Source organism: Protomyctophum parallelum (genome assembly GCF_964188405.1).
Source record: "Protomyctophum parallelum genome assembly, chromosome: 4".
NCBI lineage: Eukaryota > Metazoa > Chordata > Actinopteri > Myctophiformes > Myctophidae > Protomyctophum > Protomyctophum parallelum.
Window position 1 is genome coordinate 52,285,963 of NC_139700.1, and position 21,596 is coordinate 52,307,558.

General features: G+C 44.7%; 2 protein-coding genes across 2 annotated transcripts in view; one reads left to right on the top strand and one right to left on the bottom strand.

The window, feature by feature from the left end:
• The window catches only part of dyrk4 (dual-specificity tyrosine-(Y)-phosphorylation regulated kinase 4), a 413,072-nt gene that overhangs the window by 156,290 nt on the left and 235,186 nt on the right, over positions 1 to 21,596 (top strand). The gene's annotated exons all lie outside the window — the stretch shown is intronic.
• Positions 21,476 to 21,596, bottom strand: part of elmo3 (engulfment and cell motility 3) — a 65,213-nt gene continuing 65,092 nt past the window's right edge. The window contains exon 21 of the mRNA XM_083762982.1: positions 21,476 to 21,596. This exon is cut by the window's right edge and continues 657 nt beyond it. The gene's annotated coding sequence lies outside the window, so the exon portion shown is untranslated.

Sequence of the window (21,596 nt, forward strand, 5' to 3'; positions counted from 1 at the left end):
TCACAGGTATAAAAAAAACGTTCTGTATTGAAATACTGACAACGTTTCGATCTATTTGATCTTCATCAGGTCATGTGTACACAAAACATACACTTTTATACTAAGGGAGTGCCCCCATCAACCAATCAAAACACCACATTTTGGTGCCCCTCCCATCACTGCAGGTGTGACACGTCAACCCTGAGTGAGTAGGTGGGGACCCAGACATATTGATGTAAATATAGTCTGTTCAGAAATGTTAGTGCCTCTCATAGAGCTTGTAGGTGATGCAGGAGGGAAATGGGTCGGTAGCTCTTCGGGGATAATGGGTCTTTGCCAGGTTTAGGGATTGCAACCACTTCGGCCTTTTTCCAAACAGAAGGGATGGTTTTCTGTGCTATGCATGTGTTCAGCATCCCCACAAGCCAGGTCCTTGCGTTAGGTCCCAGGTGCTGTATCATTTCTGCCAGTATGCCATCAATCCCTGCTGCTTTTCCGGGTTTCAACTTTCCCATTGCAGTTTCACGTTCTTCTAAGTCGAAGGGTTTGGTTTGAGGGCTGGCTGATTGTGGTTGGTCTGATACCACTGTGCGATGGTATTCTATGTGAGTCGGTGGCGGTGTTGGTTACAACTGTTGGCCACCAGTTGTGACCAAGACCGCCACCGACCCACAGGAGAATACCATCGCACAGTGGTATCAGACCAACCACAATCAGCCAGCCCTCAAACCAAACCCTTCGACCTAGAAGAACTTGAAACTGCAATTTGAAAGTTGAAACCCGGAAAAGCAGCAGGGATTGATGACCTACTGGCAGAAATGTTACAGCACCTGGGACCCAACGCAAAGACCTGGCTTGTGGGGATGCTGAACACATGCATAGCACAGAAAACCATCCCTTCTGTCTGGGAAAAGGCCAAAGTGGTTGCAATCCTTAAACCAGGCAAAGACCCATTATCCACAAAGAGCTACCGACCCATTTCCCTCTGCATCACCTACAAGGCTATATGAGAAGCTGCTACTCCAACGCCTCGTTGCCACTCATAGACACCAAGCTGACTAAAGACCAAGCTGGTTTCCGTCCTGGCCGCTCCTGTGCTGGACAGAGCTCAACCTCACCCAACACATTGAGGATGGGTTTGAGGGAAAACAAATAACTGGAGCAACAGATCTCTCTGCTGCCTACGACACTGTCCAACACCGCACAATGGTCAGGAAAAGCCTCCTCAACAACAGGCGCTTCTATGTCCAGTTAAATGACCAGAGGAGTAAATGGAAAGCCCAAAAGAACGGCCTACCACAAGGTAGCCTGCTCGCCCCCTCCTTTTCAATATCTACACAAACGTCCAGCCACTACCCAAAGTAGTAGTACTGGAATGAAATGATAGAGAACACCTCACACACACATAGTTTCCTTTCGTGGCTGTTTACATTCGAGGGTCGCCGGTCCTCTGGAACGGAACAGTTTAACGTCATGCCCAGGACGAAAAGATATAGAGAACACCAACATGACAAATAACAGCAGGAAGGCATTATAAATTACCTTCATGAGACTAGTAAATGACCTTGACCAGTATAAATGACCTTCATAAGACTAGTAAATGATCTTCACCAGTATAAATGACCTTGACCAGTATGCAGTCCGTGACCATGGACTATAGCCTTTTGCTTTTCCTTGAATTTCACCTTTTTTTAAATCCTCAACAATGATGAAGAATCGCGCACTATAGCGCGCCGCTCAATGACCTGAGACCATGGACCAATGAATGAAATACAACACATTGAGCAGGGCACTGCAGGGAGTTGAACCCCGTTCCGGTAAACCAGAAGTCCGACACCAGTGCCTTAGTTTTTGTGTTGTTCATTTAAAGGTCCAGGTGTGCATACGCATGTGCGCCTGTGCGTGTGTAGGTGCATGTGTGCGCACGCTTCAATGACCACTGTTGGACCCAATGGCGATCAAGGACCTCAGGGAGCCACCCATAATTCACAACGGTCACAGCGAACTCTGTTGCATCACAACTGGTGGCCAACAGTCGTAACCAACACCGCCGCCGACCCACAGGAGAATACCATCGCACAGTGGTATCAGACCAACCACAATCAGCCAGCCCTCAAACCAAACCCTTCGACCTAGAAGAACTCGAAACTGCAATGGGAAAGTTGAAACCCGGAAAAGCAGCAGGGATTGATGACATACTGGCAGAAATTATACAACACCTGGAACCTAACGCAAAGACCTGGTTCGTGGGGATGCTGAATACATGCATGGCACAGAAAACCATCCCTTCTGTCTGGAGAAAGGCCAAAGTGGTTGCAATCCCCAAACCTGGCAAAGACCCATCATCCTCAAAGAGCTACCGACCCATTTCCCTCCTCTGCATCACCTACAAGAGAGGCTGCTACTCCCGTTTACATTCGAGGGTCGCCGGTCCTCTCGAACGGAACAGTTTAACGTCATGCCCAGGACGAAAAGATATAGAGAACACCAACATGACAAATAACAGCAGGAAGGCATGAGCCACAATCCACCGTCTTGGCAAAGACCACACCACCCATAATTCACAACGGTCACAGCAAACTCTGTTGCATCACAACTGGTGTAGGTATTGGATGGAGCCCGCACATCACAGGTATAAAAAAAACGTTCTGTATTGAAATACTGACAACGTTTCGATCTATTTGATCTTCATCAGGTCATGTGTACACAAAACATACACTTTTATACTAAGGGAGTGCCCCCATCAACCAATCAAAACACCACATTTTGGTGCCCCTCCCATCACTGCAGGTGTGACACGTCAACCCTGAGTGAGTAGGTGGGGACCCAGACATATTGATGTAAATATAGTCTGTTCAGAAATGTTAGTGCCTCTCATAGAGCTTGTAGGTGATGCAGGAGGGAAATGGGTCGGTAGCTCTTCGGGGATAATGGGTCTTTGCCAGGTTTAGGGATTGCAACCACTTCGGCCTTTTTCCAAACAGAAGGGATGGTTTTCTGTGCTATGCATGTGTTCAGCATCCCCACAAGCCAGGTCCTTGCGTTAGGTCCCAGGTGCTGTATCATTTCTGCCAGTATGCCATCAATCCCTGCTGCTTTTCCGGGTTTCAACTTTCCCATTGCAGTTTCACGTTCTTCTAAGTCGAAGGGTTTGGTTTGAGGGCTGGCTGATTGTGGTTGGTCTGATACCACTGTGCGATGGTATTCTATGTGAGTCGGTGGCGGTGTTGGTTACAACTGTTGGCCACCAGTTGTGACCAAGACCGCCACCGACCCACAGGAGAATACCATCGCACAGTGGTATCAGACCAACCACAATCAGCCAGCCCTCAAACCAAACCCTTCGACCTAGAAGAACTTGAAACTGCAATGGGAAAGTTGAAACCCGGAAAAGCAGCAGGGATTGATGACCTACTGGCAGAAATGTTACAGCACCTGGGACCCAACGCAAAGACCTGGCTTGTGGGGATGCTGAACACATGCATAGCACAGAAAACCATCCCTTCTGTCTGGGAAAAGGCCAAAGTGGTTGCAATCCTTAAACCTGGCAAAGACCCATTATCCACAAAGAGCTACCGACCCATTTCCCTCTGCATCACCTACAAGGCTATATGAGAAGCTGCTACTCCAACGCCTCGTTGCCACTCATAGATACCAAGCTGACTAAAGACCAAGCTGGTTTCCGTCCCAGCCGCTCCTGTGCTGGACAGAGCTCAACCTCACCCAACACATTGAGGATGGGTTTGAGGGGAAACAAATAACTGGAGCAGCATTCAGAGATCTCTCTGCTGCCTACGACACTGTCCAACACCGCACAATGGTCAGGAAAAGCCTCCTCAACAACAGGCGCTTCTATGTCCAGTTAAATGACCAGAGGAGTAAATGGAAAGCCCAAAAGAACGGCCTCCCACAAGGTAGCGTGCTCGCCGCCCTCCTTTTCAATATCTACACAAACGACCAGCCACTACCCAATGCCTAATGCCAGCATTTCATCTACGCCGACAACCTCTGCATTACGACCCAACAAGCAGACTTCCAGAAGATTGAGTCTGTCCTTGAAAGTGCCCTCCAAGAAATGTAAAGCTACTACAATACAACCACCTGAAACCCAACCCATAGAGAACACCTCACACACACATAATTTCCTTTCGTGGCTGTTTACATTCGAGGGTCGCTGGTACTCTCGAACGGAACAGTTTAACGTCATGCCCAGGACGAAAAGATATAGAGAACACCAACATGACAAATAACAGCAGGAAGGCATGAGCCACAATCCACCGTCTTGGCAAAGACCACACCACCCATAATTCACAACGGTCACAGCAAACTCTGTTGCATCACAACTGGTGGCCAACAGTTGTAACCAACACCGCCGCCAACCCACAGGAGAATACCATCGCACAGTGGTATCAGACCAACCACAATCAGCCAGCCCTCAAACCAAACCCTTCGACCTAGAAGAACTCAAAACTGCAATGGGAAAGTTGAAACCCGGAAAAGCAGCAGGGATTGATGACATACTGGCAGAAATGATACAGCACCTGGAACCTAACGCAAAGACCTGGCTCGTGGGGATGCTGAATACATGCATGGCACAGAAAACCATCCCTTCTGTCTGGAGAAAGGCCAAAGTGGTTGCAATCCCCAAACCTGGCAAAGACCCATCATCCCCAAAGAGCTACCGACCCATTTCCCTCTGCATCACCTACAAGAGAGGCTGCTACTCCTGTTTACATTCGAGGGTCGCCGGTCCTCTCGAACGGAACAGTTTAACGTCATGCCCAGGACGAAAAGATATAGAGAACACCAAAATGACAAATAACAGCAGGAAGGCATGAGCCACAATCCACCGTCTTGGCAAAGACCACACCACCCATAATTCACAACGGTCACAGCAAACTCTGTTGCATCACAACTGGTGTAGGTATTGGATGGAGCCCGCACATCACAGGTATAAAAAAAACGTTCTGTATTGAAATACTGACAACGTTTCGATCTATTTGATCTTCATCAGGTCATGTGTACACAAAACATACACTTTTATACTAAGGGAGTGCCCCCATCAACCAATCAAAACACCACATTTTGGTGCCCCTCCCATCACTGCAGGTGTGACACGTCAACCCTGAGTGAGTAGGTGGGGACCCAGACATATTGATGTAAATATAGTCTGTTCAGAAATGTTAGTGCCTCTCATAGAGCTTGTAGGTGATGCAGGAGGGAAATGGGTCGGTAGCTCTTCGGGGATAATGGGTCTTTGCCAGGTTTAGGGATTGCAACCACTTCGGCCTTTTTCCAAACAGAAGGGATGGTTTTCTGTGCTATGCATGTGTTCAGCATCCCCACAAGCCAGGTCCTTGCGTTAGGTCCCAGGTGCTGTATCATTTCTGCCAGTATGCCATTAATCCCTGCTGCTTTTCCGGGTTTCAACTTTCCCATTGCAGTTTCACGTTCTTCTAAGTCGAAGGGTTTGGTTTGAGGGCTGGCTGATTGTGGTTGGTCTGATACCACTGTGCGATGGTATTCTATGTGAGTCGGTGGCGGTGTTGGTTACAACTGTTGGCCACCAGTTGTGACCAAGACCGCCACCGACCCACAGGAGAATACCATCGCACAGTGGTATCAGACCAACCACAATCAGCCAGCCCTCAAACCAAACCCTTCGACCTAGAAGAACTTGAAACTGCAATTTGAAAGTTGAAACCCGGAAAAGCAGCAGGGATTGATGACCTACTGGCAGAAATGTTACAGCACCTGGGACCCAACGCAAAGACCTGGCTTGTGGGGATGCTGAACACATGCATAGCACAGAAAACCATCCCTTCTGTCTGGGAAAAGGCCAAAGTGGTTGCAATCCTTAAACCAGGCAAAGACCCATTATCCACAAAGAGCTACCGACCCATTTCCCTCTGCATCACCTACAAGGCTATATGAGAAGCTGCTACTCCAACGCCTCGTTGCCACTCATAGACACCAAGCTGACTAAAGACCAAGCTGGTTTCCGTCCTGGCCGCTCCTGTGCTGGACAGAGCTCAACCTCACCCAACACATTGAGGATGGGTTTGAGGGAAAACAAATAACTGGAGCAACAGATCTCTCTGCTGCCTACGACACTGTCCAACACCGCACAATGGTCAGGAAAAGCCTCCTCAACAACAGGCGCTTCTATGTCCAGTTAAATGACCAGAGGAGTAAATGGAAAGCCCAAAAGAACAGCCTACCACAAGGTAGCCTGCTCGCCCCCTCCTTTTCAATATCTACACAAACGTCCAGCCACTACCCAAAGTAGTAGTACTGGAATGAAATGATAGAGAACACCTCACACACACATAGTTTCCTTTCGTGGCTGTTTACATTCGAGGGTCGCCGGTCCTCTGGAACGGAACAGTTTAACGTCATGCCCAGGACGAAAAGATATAGAGAACACCAACATGACAAATAACAGCAGGAAGGCATTATAAATTACCTTCATGAGACTAGTAAATGACCTTGACCAGTATAAATGACCTTCATAAGACTAGTAAATGATCTTCACCAGTATAAATGACCTTGACCAGTATGCAGTCCGTGACCATGGACTATAGCCTTTTGCTTTTCCTTGAATTTCACCTTTTTTTAAATCCTCAACAATGATGAAGAATCGCGCACTATAGCGCGCCGCTCAATGACCTGAGACCATGGACCAATGAATGAAATACAACACATTGAGCAGGGCACTGCAGGGAGTTGAACCCCGTTCCGGTAAACCAGAAGTCCGACACCAGTGCCTTAGTTTTTGTGTTGTTGTTCATTTAAAGGTCCAGGTGTGCATACGCATGTGCGCCTGTGCGTGTGTAGGTGCATGTGTGCGCACGCTTCAATGACCACTGTTGGACCCAATGGCGATCAAGGACCTCAGGGAGCCACCCATAATTCACAACGGTCACAGCGAACTCTGTTGCATCACAACTGGTGGCCAACAGTCGTAACCAACACCGCCGCCGACCCACAGGAGAATACCATCGCACAGTGGTATCAGACCAACCACAATCAGCCAGCCCTCAAACCAAACCCTTCGACCTAGAAGAACTCGAAACTGCAATGGGAAAGTTGAAACCCGGAAAAGCAGCAGGGATTGATGACATACTGGCAGAAATTATACAGCACCTGGAACCTAACGCAAAGACCTGGTTCGTGGGGATGCTGAATACATGCATGGCACAGAAAACCATCCCTTCTGTCTGGAGAAAGGCCAAAGTGGTTGCAATCCCCAAACCTGGCAAAGACCCATCATCCTCAAAGAGCTACCGACCCATTTCCCTCCTCTGCATCACCTACAAGAGAGGCTGCTACTCCTGTTTACATTCGAGGGTCACCGGTCCTCTCGAACGGAACAGTTTAACGTCATGCCCAGGACGAAAAGATATAGAGAACACCAACATGACAAATAACAGCAGGAAGGCATGAGCCACAATCCACCGTCTTGGCAAAGACCACACCACCCATAATTCACAACGGTCACAGCAAACTCTGTTGCATCACAACTGGTGTAGGTATTGGATGGAGCCCGCACATCACAGGTATAAAAAAAACGTTCTGTATTGAAATACTGACAACGTTTCGATCTATTTGATCTTCATCAGGTCATGTGTACACAAAACATACACTTTTATACTAAGGGAGTGCCCCCATCAACCAATCAAAACACCACATTTTGGTGCCCCTCCCATCACTGCAGGTGTGACACGTCAACCCTGAGTGAGTAGGTGGGGACCCAGACATATTGATGTAAATATAGTCTGTTCAGAAATGTTAGTGCCTCTCATAGAGCTTGTAGGTGATGCAGGAGGGAAATGGGTCGGTAGCTCTTCGGGGATAATGGGTCTTTGCCAGGTTTAGGGATTGCAACCACTTCGGCCTTTTTCCAAACAGAAGGGATGGTTTTCTGTGCTATGCATGTGTTCAGCATCCCCACAAGCCAGGTCCTTGCGTTAGGTCCCAGGTGCTGTATCATTTCTGCCAGTATGCCATCAATCCCTGCTGCTTTTCCGGGTTTCAACTTTCCCATTGCAGTTTCACGTTCTTCTAAGTCGAAGGGTTTGGTTTGAGGGCTGGCTGATTGTGGTTGGTCTGATACCACTGTGCGATGGTATTCTATGTGAGTCGGTGGCGGTGTTGGTTACAACTGTTGGCCACCAGTTGTGACCAAGACCGCCACCGACCCACAGGAGAATACCATCGCACAGTGGTATCAGACCAACCACAATCAGCCAGCCCTCAAACCAAACCCTTCGACCTAGAAGAACTTGAAACTGCAATGGGAAAGTTGAAACCCGGAAAAGCAGCAGGGATTGATGACCTACTGGCAGAAATGTTACAGCACCTGGGACCCAACGCAAAGACCTGGCTTGTGGGGATGCTGAACACATGCATAGCACAGAAAACCATCCCTTCTGTCTGGGAAAAGGCCAAAGTGGTTGCAATCCTTAAACCTGGCAAAGACCCATTATCCACAAAGAGCTACCGACCCATTTCCCTCTGCATCACCTACAAGGCTATATGAGAAGCTGCTACTCCAACGCCTCGTTGCCACTCATAGATACCAAGCTGACTAAAGACCAAGCTGGTTTCCGTCCCAGCCGCTCCTGTGCTGGACAGAGCTCAACCTCACCCAACACATTGAGGATGGGTTTGAGGGGAAACAAATAACTGGAGCAGCATTCAGAGATCTCTCTGCTGCCTACGACACTGTCCAACACCGCACAATGGTCAGGAAAAGCCTCCTCAACAACAGGCGCTTCTATGTCCAGTTAAATGACCAGAGGAGTAAATGGAAAGCCCAAAAGAACGGCCTCCCACAAGGTAGCGTGCTCGCCGCCCTCCTTTTCAATATCTACACAAACGACCAGCCACTACCCAATGCCTAATGCCAGCATTTCATCTACGCCGACAACCTCTGCATTACGACCCAACAAGCAGACTTCCAGAAGATTGAGTCTGTCCTTGAAAGTGCCCTCCAAGAAATGTAAAGCTACTACAATACAACCACCTGAAACCCAACCCATAGAGAACACCTCACACACACATAATTTCCTTTCGTGGCTGTTTACATTCGAGGGTCGCTGGTACTCTCGAACGGAACAGTTTAACGTCATGCCCAGGACGAAAAGATATAGAGAACACCAACATGACAAATAACAGCAGGAAGGCATGAGCCACAATCCACCGTCTTGGCAAAGACCACACCACCCATAATTCACAACGGTCACAGCAAACTCTGTTGCATCACAACTGGTGTAGGTATTGGATGGAGCCCGCACATCACAGGTATAAAAAAAAACGTTCTATATTGAAATACTGACAACGTTTCGATCTATTTGATCTTCATCAGGTCATGTGTACACAAAACATACACTTTTATACTAAGGGAGTGCCCCCATCAACCAATCAAAACACCACATTTTGGTGCCCCTCCCATCACTGCAGGTGTGACACGTCAACCCTGAGTGAGTAGGTGGGGACCCAGACATATTGATGTAAATATAGTCTGTTCAGAAATGTTAGTGCCTCTCATAGAGCTTGTAGGTGATGCAGGAGGGAAATGGGTCGGTAGCTCTTCGGGGATAATGGGTCTTTGCCAGGTTTAGGGATTGCAACCACTTCGGCCTTTTTCCAAACAGAAGGGATGGTTTTCTGTGCTATGCATGTGTTCAGCATCCCCACAAGCCAGGTCCTTGCGTTAGGTCCCAGGTGCTGTATCATTTCTGCCAGTATGCCATCAATCCCTGCTGCTTTTCCGGGTTTCAACTTTCCCATTGCAGTTTCACGTTCTTCTAAGTCGAAGGGTTTGGTTTGAGGGCTGGCTGATTGTGGTTGGTCTGATACCACTGTGCGATGGTATTCTATGTGAGTCGGTGGCGGTGTTGGTTACAACTGTTGGCCACCAGTTGTGACCAAGACCGCCACCGACCCACAGGAGAATACCATCACACAGTGGTATCAGACCAACCACAATCAGCCAGCCCTCAAACCAAACCCTTCGACCTAGAAGAACTTGAAACTGCAATGGGAAAGTTGAAACCCGGAAAAGCAGCAGGGATTGATGACCTACTGGCAGAAATGTTACAGCACCTGGGACCCAACGCAAAGACCTGGCTTGTGGGGATGCTGAACACATGCATAGCACAGAAAACCATCCCTTCTGTCTGGGAAAAGGCCAAAGTGGTTGCAATCCTTAAACCCGGCAAAGACCCATTATCCACAAAGAGCTACCGACCCATTTCCCTCTGCATCACCTACAAGGCTATATGAGAAGCTTCTACTCCAACGCCTCGTTGCCACTCATAGATACCAAGCTGACTAAAGACCAAGCTGGTTTCCGTCCCAGCCGCTCCTGTGCTGGACAGAGCTCAACCTCACCCAACACATTGAGGATGGGTTTGAGGGGAAACAAATAACTGGAGCAGCATTCAGAGATCTCTCTGCTGCCTACGACACTGTCCAACACCGCACAATGGTCAGGAAAAGCCTCCTCAACAACAGGCGCTTCTATGTCCAGTTAAATGACCAGAGGAGTAAATGGAAAGCCCAAAAGAACGGCCTCCCACAAGGTAGCGTGCTCGCCGCCCTCCTTTTCAATATCTACACAAACGACCAGCCACTACCCAATGCCTAATGCCAGCATTTCATCTACGCCGACAACCTCTGCATTACAACCCAACAAGCAGACTTCCAGAAGATTGAGTCTGTCCTTGAAAGTGCCCTCCAAGAAATGTCAAGCTACTACAATACAACCACCTGAAACCCAACCCATAGAGAACACCTCACACACACATAGTTTCCTTCCGTGGCTGTTTACATTCGAGGGTCGCCGGTCCTCTTAAACGGAACAGTTTAACGTCATGCCCAGGACGAAAAGATATAGAGAACACCAACATGACAAATAACAGCAGGAAGGCATGGGCCACAATCCACCGTCTTGGCAAAGACCACACCACCCATTATTCACAACGGTCACAGCAAACTATGTTGCATCACAACTGGTGTAGGTATTGGATGGAGCCCGCACACCACAGGTATAAGAAAGACGTTCTTTATTGAAATACTAACGACGTTTCGATCTATTTGATCTTCATCAGGTCATGTGTACACAAAACATACACTTTTATACTAAGGGAGTGCCCCCATTAACCAATCAAAACACCACATTCTGGTGCCCCTCCCATCACTGAGGGTGTGACACGTCAACCCTGAGCGAGTAGGTGGGGACCCAGACATATTGATGTAAATATAGTCTAACATAACATCAGTAGCATTACAAAGTTATTGTGACAGTAATAATTGCTATAGTGTGTGTTCAGTAACAGGAATATTCCTGTCTCTCCAGCGCTTTAATAAATAGAAAAGGGTTTAATCAGGAGTTGTATTAGCCACAGGATAATCTAAGCGGTGGATATTGCTCTTGTCTTTATGTATGTAAATTGTCTTGTTGTTTGTGTTATGTCAAATGCGTGTATGTGTGTTCTGCATACTTGGCTGCTGTGTTGCAAGATAAATTTCAGTGTGAACTGACAATAAAGTACCATATCATATATATCATATCGTCACCTTATTAAACTAATGGGAGGTACTGTTACTAAGGGACTGATACTATGGGAGTGCATGGGACTGAATGGGACTGAATGGGAGTGAAAGGGAGGTACTGTTACTATGGGACTGATACTATGGGAGTGAATGGGACTGAATGGGAGTGAAAGGGAGGTACTGTTACTATGGGACTGATACTATGGGAGTGAATGGGAGTTACTGATACTATGGGAGTGAATGGGAGGTACTGTTACTATGGGACTAATAATATGGGAGTGCATGGGAGTGAATGGGAGGTATTGTTACTATGGGACTGATACGATGGGAGTGAATGGGGTGTACTGTTACTATGGAACTGTCACTCCCATTCAGAGTGAAAGGGAGTGAATGGGACTGAATGGGAGGTAATGTTACTATGGGACTGTCACTCCCACTCACTCCCATTCAGAGTGAAAGGGAGTGAATGGGAGTGAATGGGACTGAATGTGAGTTGGAGTGAATGGGAGGTACTGTTACTATGGGACTGTCAGTCCCACAGTATCAGTACCTCCCATTCAGTCGCATTCAGTCCAAATTCACTCCCATTCACTCCAAATTCACTCACATTCACTCCCCTTCAGTGTCAAATGTCTTTGTGCTGTGATATTATTTTAAACACTCTGTGGCTGACCCTAAACCATGGTCTATTAAAAATAATTGGAATAAAACATTTTGTCTAAGTCACTTACTGCAGAAGTAATTTGGCCTAAATAACGTTTATAATTGCCTAAGTTAAAATGGCATGTTCAGATATTGGCCTAAGTCATTTTATCCTTACATGTTACATGATTGGCATACACCTTTATTTGTATGTCAATAGTCATATTGTTTCATATTTTTGGGAATTTAAATAATTAAGAAATATAATATATTCTACATTTGGCACAGTTTTTTGTTTCCTGAAAACCTTGAAAAAATGACTTAGGCAATTAGTTTAATAAGGTGACGATATTTTAAAAGAAATCAGGTAGGTGACACATTTTCAGTCAATCAGGAGAAAGTAGCTATTTATGAGCTTAATGTTCCAGTTCTAATTTTGTCTGTTACATTACAATTCCACTTTAATCTGTTTAATCTGTATCCTGACTGCGTTCCTGATTGGATAAAATTGCAGTTTCAGAAAATGCTTTTTATGTTTAACAAAAAGCTGGAGAGACCGGCAGATTACTGTCACAATATAGAACTATTTAACACTATTTAACACACTATTGAACACACACTACTATAGCAATGATTACTATTCTGTCCTCGTTTGCAGAGGTGCCAACTAGACAGATAGCCAACACATTTGACATTGAATGAAGAATGAATTGACGCTTGAAACTCCTCTTCTGTTTAAAGTCTTTTAGTTTTTGTTGGTAAAACTGTATTTCCATTTTCTTTGTAAAAGTTGTAAAACTGTAACAAACACAAAAATACTTTAAACAGAAGAGGAGTTTCAAGCGTCAATTCATTCTTCATTCAATGTCAAATGTGTTAGCTATCTGTCTAGTTGGCACCTCTGCAAACGAGGACAGAATAGTAAAAAAGCATACGTTTCACAGAGATTCACACGATGAATGGAGGAGATGTTTACTCTAGCTCTGCTTGGCTACTAGCCCCTTTCGGGACCCTACGTAAAACTTTTTTGATATTTTGTTTAGTTTTACGTTGGGTCCCTGCTCGCTAGTGTATTTTCGTATGGAAATTCCTAAATGCGGATGTGGAGATTCTCTCTAAAACGCCTCCCCGCGGCATGTGACGCCATTATTTTCCTTGAGTTATTCTGAATTCGGTAACTTTAAGTAGCTATACATCCCGGTGCGAATATCTCCTGTGGCGCGGAAGCCGTTAAGTATTTTTAATCTTTGTTTGACCGATTTGGTCGCTTTATTTCTTCTTGTTTGTTTACCGTTTATTGTACCGCCTCCCGGTGTGCGGTTGGCTTGTGAGGCTACGTCCCTGCCTCTGATCTGCTGTGTCATAGCTATAGCGCCACTAGCTAGCCAGATAGGCGGTACAATGAGGTGTCAATAAACAAGAAGAATCCAAGCTTCCAAATCGGGCAAACATATATTAAAAATACTTAACGGCTTCCGCGCCACAGGAGATATTCGCACCGGGATGTATAGCTACTTAAAGTTACCGAATTCAGAATAACTCAAGGAAAATAATGGCGTCACATGCCGCGGGGAGGCGTTTTAACATGTAAACACGAGCCAGTAAATGTTTTAATCAGGTGGCATGGACGACGAGGAACAGGACCCAATGCACTGGGTCGAACAAATGTCAGAAACTTCAGTAGCATTTGGGTTCTGCTTGGAGGGCTACTTGGCTACTACTGGAAAACACACGCTGATCTGCGCTTATATAACTGACAAAACCACCACTAGAGGGTGCCGTTTACCATAAAATAAAAACATGACTGAACTTAAACCATGCATTATATATAGCCTACGTGGAATGAAATACCAGTACAATTACTGTCACAAATTAATATCTATTTAACACTGTTACTGAACACACAATATAGCAATGATTACGGTCACACTATAGAGCTATTTAACACTGTTACTGAACACACACTCTATAGCAATGATTACTGTCACAATACAGAGCAATTTAATTTAGGTAACCAAATGGACCCCAATAGTAGATCTTTACACTCTCAATAGTTCAATTGTTGTTAAGCATCTGCTTAATTTCCAAAAAAACTACACAATTAGAGAATGTAGAAGATTGCTACTTTTGATCCTTCGATTATATAATGCTGATTGTAGCATAGCCATAGTGGTTAGTGACTGAGCTTTGTTAACGTGAGTGCCATCCCGGGCACTCACGTTAACTCTTTACACCTCTAGTCGATTATTTATTCAGCATTTGAGCCACGGACCACCATTTGAGGCCATTTAGTCTCTCAGACCCATTTGAGCCACTGACCACCATTGTGAGAGTCTATTAATGTGAAATGGTGGGTAGCTCAAGCATGTTATCGCTTTTGAAGTTACTTGATGTGTTTATATATGTAAATACTACTACTCTTTAAAGACGTGTTTCAGTAGTCGAGTGGGTACCGTCGACGGTTAGTCAACATTGAGGCCGGGGATCTCCTCCCCGTCCAGGACGGAGAGTGTGTTTTCTTCTTACAAAGCAAAACATTGTTTTTGCATCTAGTCGAGGTCCATTCAGTATCTGAGCCACTGACCACCATTGTGAGTCTATAAATGTAACATGGTGGTCCGTAGCACAAATACTGAATGAATAATGGACCTCGACTAGATGCAAAACAATTGTGTTTGTTTGGTGAAAAGGAAAAACATTCTCAGTCCTCGACCGGGAAGTTTACTCGGGCCCGATGTTTATAGACCGTCGACACTAACCATTCGGCCACTGAAACACTGTTTTAAAGTTTTGTAGAAACATCATATATAAACATCATAACAAGTAACTTCATAAGTGGTCGACGTTTGAACACAAAAACAACAACAGCGTTAAGTATTAAATAACATACCTGCTCCGAAGAGGACCCGCGATGGTGACGTGGCAAATCCAAACAAACACTGACCGAACTCGGCTCCACGTTTCTCTTCCGTATTTAAGGGTGCCGGCCGTCACTTCCTTCCGGGGTCAAAGGGTGAGGCCACGCCCGCGAGATTAGATGACGTGGAACTTCCTGGAGTAGAAGCCGGAAGTGGCTGACGTCACGCTTAAATACACAAGACAGAGCTTGATCTCTAACTAGGCAGCGTCCCGGTGGTCTAGTGGAGTAGTCATCAGACTTACAGTCCTAGCGTCGTAACTTTGCCTGTTCAAACCCCGTTGGTAATTTTCCTACAACACGGACCACTTGTTTTTGTGAGGTTATGGTTAGGGCTAGTTTGACATGCATTAGACTGCGGACCCCCATTTATAGTGGCATTTCTATCTCTGGGACCCCCAGCCAGTAGCCTAACGGGGGTCCCCGGACCCCAGCAACTGACAGGTAGGTAGGCCTACACTGGGGGTCCCCGGACCCCAGCAACTGACAGGTAGATATAGGCCTACTGGGGGTTAGGGCTAGTTTGACATGCATTAGACTGCGGACCCCCATTTATAGTGGCATTTCTATCTCTGGGACCCCCAGCCAGTAGCCTAACGGGGGTCCCCGGACCCCAGCAACTGACAGGTAGGTAGGCCTACACTGGGGGTCCCCGGACCCCAGCAACTGACAGGTAGATAGGCCTACTGGGGGTCCCCGGACCCCAGCAACTGACAGGTAGGTACTGCATGGGTTCCCCGGACCCCCCAGTCTGTGACTCACTGTGCTATTGTAGGCTATAGGCTTGTTATTATAGGTCAGTCCGTAAACACTGAAGTTGGTGCTTTGCATGAAAGTAAGGATAGCACTCAATCCATTGATTCACAATACACTTGTATGGCGTCTATATGGCGTTTTATTTTTTTATTTGTTTTTATTTATTTTATGTTCTTATATTCAATTTTGTTCTCTGCCATTGTTCTATCATTTTAACTACTTGTGTTTTATTGTATTTTATTTTTGTGTCCTGCCCTGTGAAGCACTTTGAGCTGCATTTATGTATGAAAAGTGCTATACAAATAAAGTTTATTATTATTATTATATATCGTATGACGCAGAGAGGCTAAAGCAGGGAAACGTTTTAGCTGTCAGACTCGCTGCTTTAGTCGTTGTCTGCATGAGAATCACTGCTCCAGGCCAGGGTGCTGCTTTTGTTATATTGTATTAAAGTTAGAGAACATTACCACAGTGAATCACAGCATAGTAACCCCTCTCTCCTTCCATTCATGAAATGCCGCCTCGCGAACAGCTGACTTTACTATGAGTGACGTAGGTTATAGTAGCACGCAACACCACGTGACCCATATAACTGTCACCAACAACACTTTTAATTATATTTCTTACATGAAGCAGACAGCCCTGTGATGAAACCTTTAGCATTACACTGTGGTTAATACGTTTTTATTCACAATGGAATGTTATTGTACTCTTAATATATCACAGCACAGTAGATTCATATTTCAATCGATCTGGGATGTTAACATTGTGCAAAACTCTGTTCAATGAATGGCCTCTTCTGCTACATTAAACATTACTAAACATTAAACGTTACTTATACCTGTTATTGAGACTCCTATAGAGCATGTTGACATGGATAGCTTGGTTAGTAGTATCTCTGTTATAGTTAATTGCAGTTTGATTAAATTAATAGCCTATTTTATTAGACAAAAATGTCAACAGATGACCGATGTCAGACAGATGTCAGTCACCCTCTTGGGGTTCCTAGAAAGATGTCCGTGAGGGCTTAGCAGTCACTACTTATTGAAATGACCCTCTGAAAGATCTGAGGAAACAGCAGTCCTACCTCCACCACACCCGGATATCCCTATCTGGTCAGCATATAACTCAATCCTGGCATTTGAGAAGCCTTTGACAGAGAGAGGTCTTCGTGCTTTGCATTTGAGATGAGATGAGATTCAATGTATTGTCAATGTACAGTACAGTACAGTAGGCCTACAGCACAGCGAAAAGTATTTTCGCATCTCACCAAAAATACTTTTCACTGTAGGCCTACTGTGATTTGATTGCAGCTCTACCTTATGAATGGCAAACAAACACTGATAACAGTCTTGAAGCAGACACAACGAATGTAGGCCTACTGCATGATCACTGGGATACCGATAAGCTTGGACCCAACACCATAGATAGAAGATAGTTTATTGTTTATTGAATGGATCCCCATTAGCTGACGCCGTGGCGACAGCTAGTCTTCCTGGGGTCCATATAAAATACATACAAAAAAATACATACGGCAATTACAAATACATTCAACAAAGGTAAATTCATGAAAATACATAACAATTTATTCTATAAAATTAATTGCAACATAATGAGAATAACATTATATTATGGTCATGTGGTCAGCTGTATAGCAAGTGTTCCTTTAAAGCATATTTGAAAGATCATTTATGTTGTGTTATATTATAATGTGAGGTGGTAACATGTTCCAAAATGATATTGATCGATACATAACTGTTTGTTTAAGGAGGTTCGTTTTTGGAGCAGGGAGTGATAAATGACAGAGGCTTGCAATTCTGGTGTTATGATTATGTCTGTCACTCGATTTTAATAACTGTAACTGGCTTGATGGAGCCTGGAAATAGGCACATACAGTATACTGGCCCTACCACAACAAGGCATATACTACCACCATTAGACCTCCACATATGGAGCTGACCTGTTCTGACATTCCATATGTTGATCTGACCTCATCAAACCCTGTACACTCAAGATACGCTCCATATTATGGCCAGACCTCACCAAACCCTGTAAAGACACTGCCCCCGCTGCCACCCTTAGATCTCCATATATGGAGCTGACCCGTTCTGACATTCCATTATGTTGATCTGACCTAATGAAACCCTACACACTCAAGACACGCTCCATATATGGCATGTTTTGTTCAAAAAACTGTTAGGCGATTTTTCATTCTGTGAATCCATAGTTGGTGTCTTTGAAGGCTGATAACAGCAACTAAGCTACCACTTGGGAACTGCTATCATGTTGAAATATTATCTATGGATATAGACCTTTTAAATAAATAAAACATTTGCCACCTTGAATGTCCCTCACTAATGAAAATCCTGGTCTGAGCCCATGGACTATTTTAAGCAATAATTCAATCACCAAAGCACCAAATATAAATGCTGCAACCTGAGAAGGGGAAAAAAATACATCATTGTCTTCAGTGTGAATCAACTTCTTTATTTTTTTTCTTCTTTTTTCGTTGTTATTATTATTGATGTCAGGTCAGCCATTTTGACAGCAAAGGAAAGGTTTCAAGGTGAACTTCACAGGGAATGTGTTCAGTTGATAGTGAGGGACAAGCATGCATGGCAGAGGCTCCAGGAGGTAGAGTGAGTGGTCGCCTGGGAAACGGTAAGGTTCACAGTTCCATCCCTGTGGGACTCCCCCACTGTCGAGGTGATCCTTAATTGAGCCAGACACTTAACCCTCATTTAACCCATTTTGACCTGGGAACGATTCTACAAATGTCTTCTAAATCATGACAGTTTTCTGAGAAAAACCCCATGTTTTCGTTCTCACACATTCTCATGCCAAGGACCCCCAAAAATATATGAAATTGACCGCCGACCCCCATCTGAAAATATGTTGTTCCAGGGACCCCCCCCCAGAAACAAAGATTTGAGTTACAAATGTTAGTTCTGATAGAATAATATTCAAAGATTTGAGGCACATTTTCACGATTTTTCAAAAATAGCAGACCTACAAGCTTGTAGATCTGCTATTTTTCAATAGCTATACTATAACATAATCCTTAACCCATTCTGACCGGGCACCCATTGGTGTTGGCATCATGTTATGCTTTAGCTATTGAAAAATAGCAGATCTACAAGCTCATATCGCGCCACCGAGTGGCGCGATACGAGCTTGTAGGTCTGCTATTTTTGAAAAATCGAAGAACGACTGACATTTTTTAGAATCTGATCTCAGGTCAGAATGGGTTCATCAGACCAGTGTGTGTCCGGCGGAAACCTCGTATGAATCTGATCTCAGGTCAGAATGGGTTAAAACACCAACAGGGGTTCCCGCCCAGAATGGATTAATTTGCTCTCTTGAGCAGGTTGGTGCCTTAATTGCGTCGATTCCATTGGCCGTCGGACGGTGTAAAGCTTAATTGCGTCGATTCCATTGGCCGTCGGACGGTGTAAAGCTCTTGGGTAAAAGGTGCCATATAAATTAGCGGTGGGCAAAAAAAGAAAAGAGTGATTCATGGATATAGCGCAATCTTTAATGCCACAATATAAAAATGGAATCGCAAAGTATAGGCCTATAATAAAAGCAAAGTAACTTCGAAACGCAATATAGATCAAATCGGCACCCTAGGTATCAATATCGTATCGAATATCGTCCCACCCCTAATATAAATGCGCCATTTGATGATACGACACATAATTAGCTTGTAGATCAGCTCTTTTTGATGATCTACTCTGTTATAATACAGATTATACACTAGGCTAAACAAGGCATGAATTAATCACCCACACACATACAGTATGGTGAAACCATACAGTGAAAAAGATGAATAAATAACTTACAGATGTTTTCTTTTACTTTCAGAAATACCACACAGTGTAGCAAATCAATACTCAAGTCCTGCATTAAAAAAATTAAATGTGAAAAACCTTTTATGATCAATTAACAAAAACAAAAAGCCGATCTACAAGCTCAAATGTTGCGATGCGTTTTGAGCTTGTAGATTCTCTATTTTCACACATTTTGTATGATGAAGTAGGGCAATAATTTAAAAAAAAAGAAAAAAAAGAGAGAAAATAAAAAGATGTAAACCATGAATTTCCGGGGGTCTGCATCCATACATAAGAGACCCAAAAACACCTCAAAAACAAAGCGACGTCATGAAAATACATTCCTACAACTGCACAAGTCCAGGACAGTTGGGTGCATCATTAGCTTACCCAATATACTAAAGGGGACATTACATTTTGAAGGTACCATAAAAATGTATTTCAGCAGAACGGTCTTTTCTTTTCTGCAGTTTTCTGCATATACAGTACTACCGTTGCCAGGCAATGCAGAGAGAGAGAGACCCTCACGTACCTCATGCCACACCACTAAAAACCAAATGATTGGGGAAGCGTTGTGCATCAATTAGCACCTGAGAACAGACTATAAACAGAATATAAAGATTACATTATTGATTGCATAGAAAATCACTGACTGGTCTGGGTGGGAGCATGGAATCCTCTTCGTGTTTGAGTAAATGGTCACGCCCCCCCCCCCCCCCCCCCCCCCTCCTACTGTGTTTGTATGTTTAGTTTTGTCTTGTTTTTGTTTTTGTTTTGTTATGCTTGTTTTGCTTTTCTGTCTGTTTTTGTTTTTTTGTTGTATCTTTATCCTTTTTCTAGCTATTTTGAATATTAAAAGGGCTGGCATTATAAGCTGAGGCTTCTGCCAAACACTCCCTTTTGATCAACAAAAAAAACCAACCCTGAATACATTGTATAAGGTGTGTTTATTTTAAATGACCAATACACTTGAAACTACTAGTTTAGGAGTAGGGGATAAAGTCCAGAAGTCCAGTCCGTGACGGATGGAGGGACGCCGTCTCAAGTGAAACTTGAGCCCACGAGAGAGACACCACCGAGCGAGCTAAAGCGCCTCGTCAAACGTTTGCGAAGTTCGCTTTAAGTCGACTCGGCCCCGTTCGAGTCGCAACCCGATACAGGCACAGAATAGTGAAATCATGTTCTGGCACAACAAGCGCAGTGGCCAATCACAGCGCGTCCTTTACGCAAACGCCAAGAGGATTCCATGCTTGCCATCTGGGTGGGTTATATAGCCAGCCTTTCCTGGTCCTGGTTCTGAACCCACGCTTGGAGAGCTCCTTGTACCTTGTTGTACTGCTCGCCATGCAGCCTCCATAACATGGCCTGGAGGCCACTGTACCCATTAGGATTATTATTTTACAGTAGTTTTAGAGTTTTAGTACCTACAAGGTCAAACCCAGGGATGCTTCATTCATGCGCCCCAACTATATGCAGACGTCCGTGGCTGTGTGCGCCACGAACACAAGAAACAAGCTTAACCCATTCTGACCTGAGGTCAGATTCTAAAAATGTCTGTTTGAAAATGACAGTTTTCTGAAAAAGCTATGTTTCTGTCAGTCGTTCTTTGATTAAAAAAAAAAAAAAAGCAGACCTACAAGCTCGTAGCGCGCCACTCGGTGGCGCGCTATGAGCTTGTAGATCTGCTATTTTTCAATAGCTAAAGCATAACATAATGCTAACACCAAAATGGGTTAAATGTGTGGGGAAATGTGTCAGTCAGTGGCTAATATGCCAATGCATTATGAAGTCCATGCCTCTCTGGGGCTAATATTAAAACACATTCTATTTTATAACTTTTCTTTACATTGATTTAAGTTATATTCTTTTTTAAGTAGGCCTATTGTCTGTATTATTTGTTTGTTTTACAG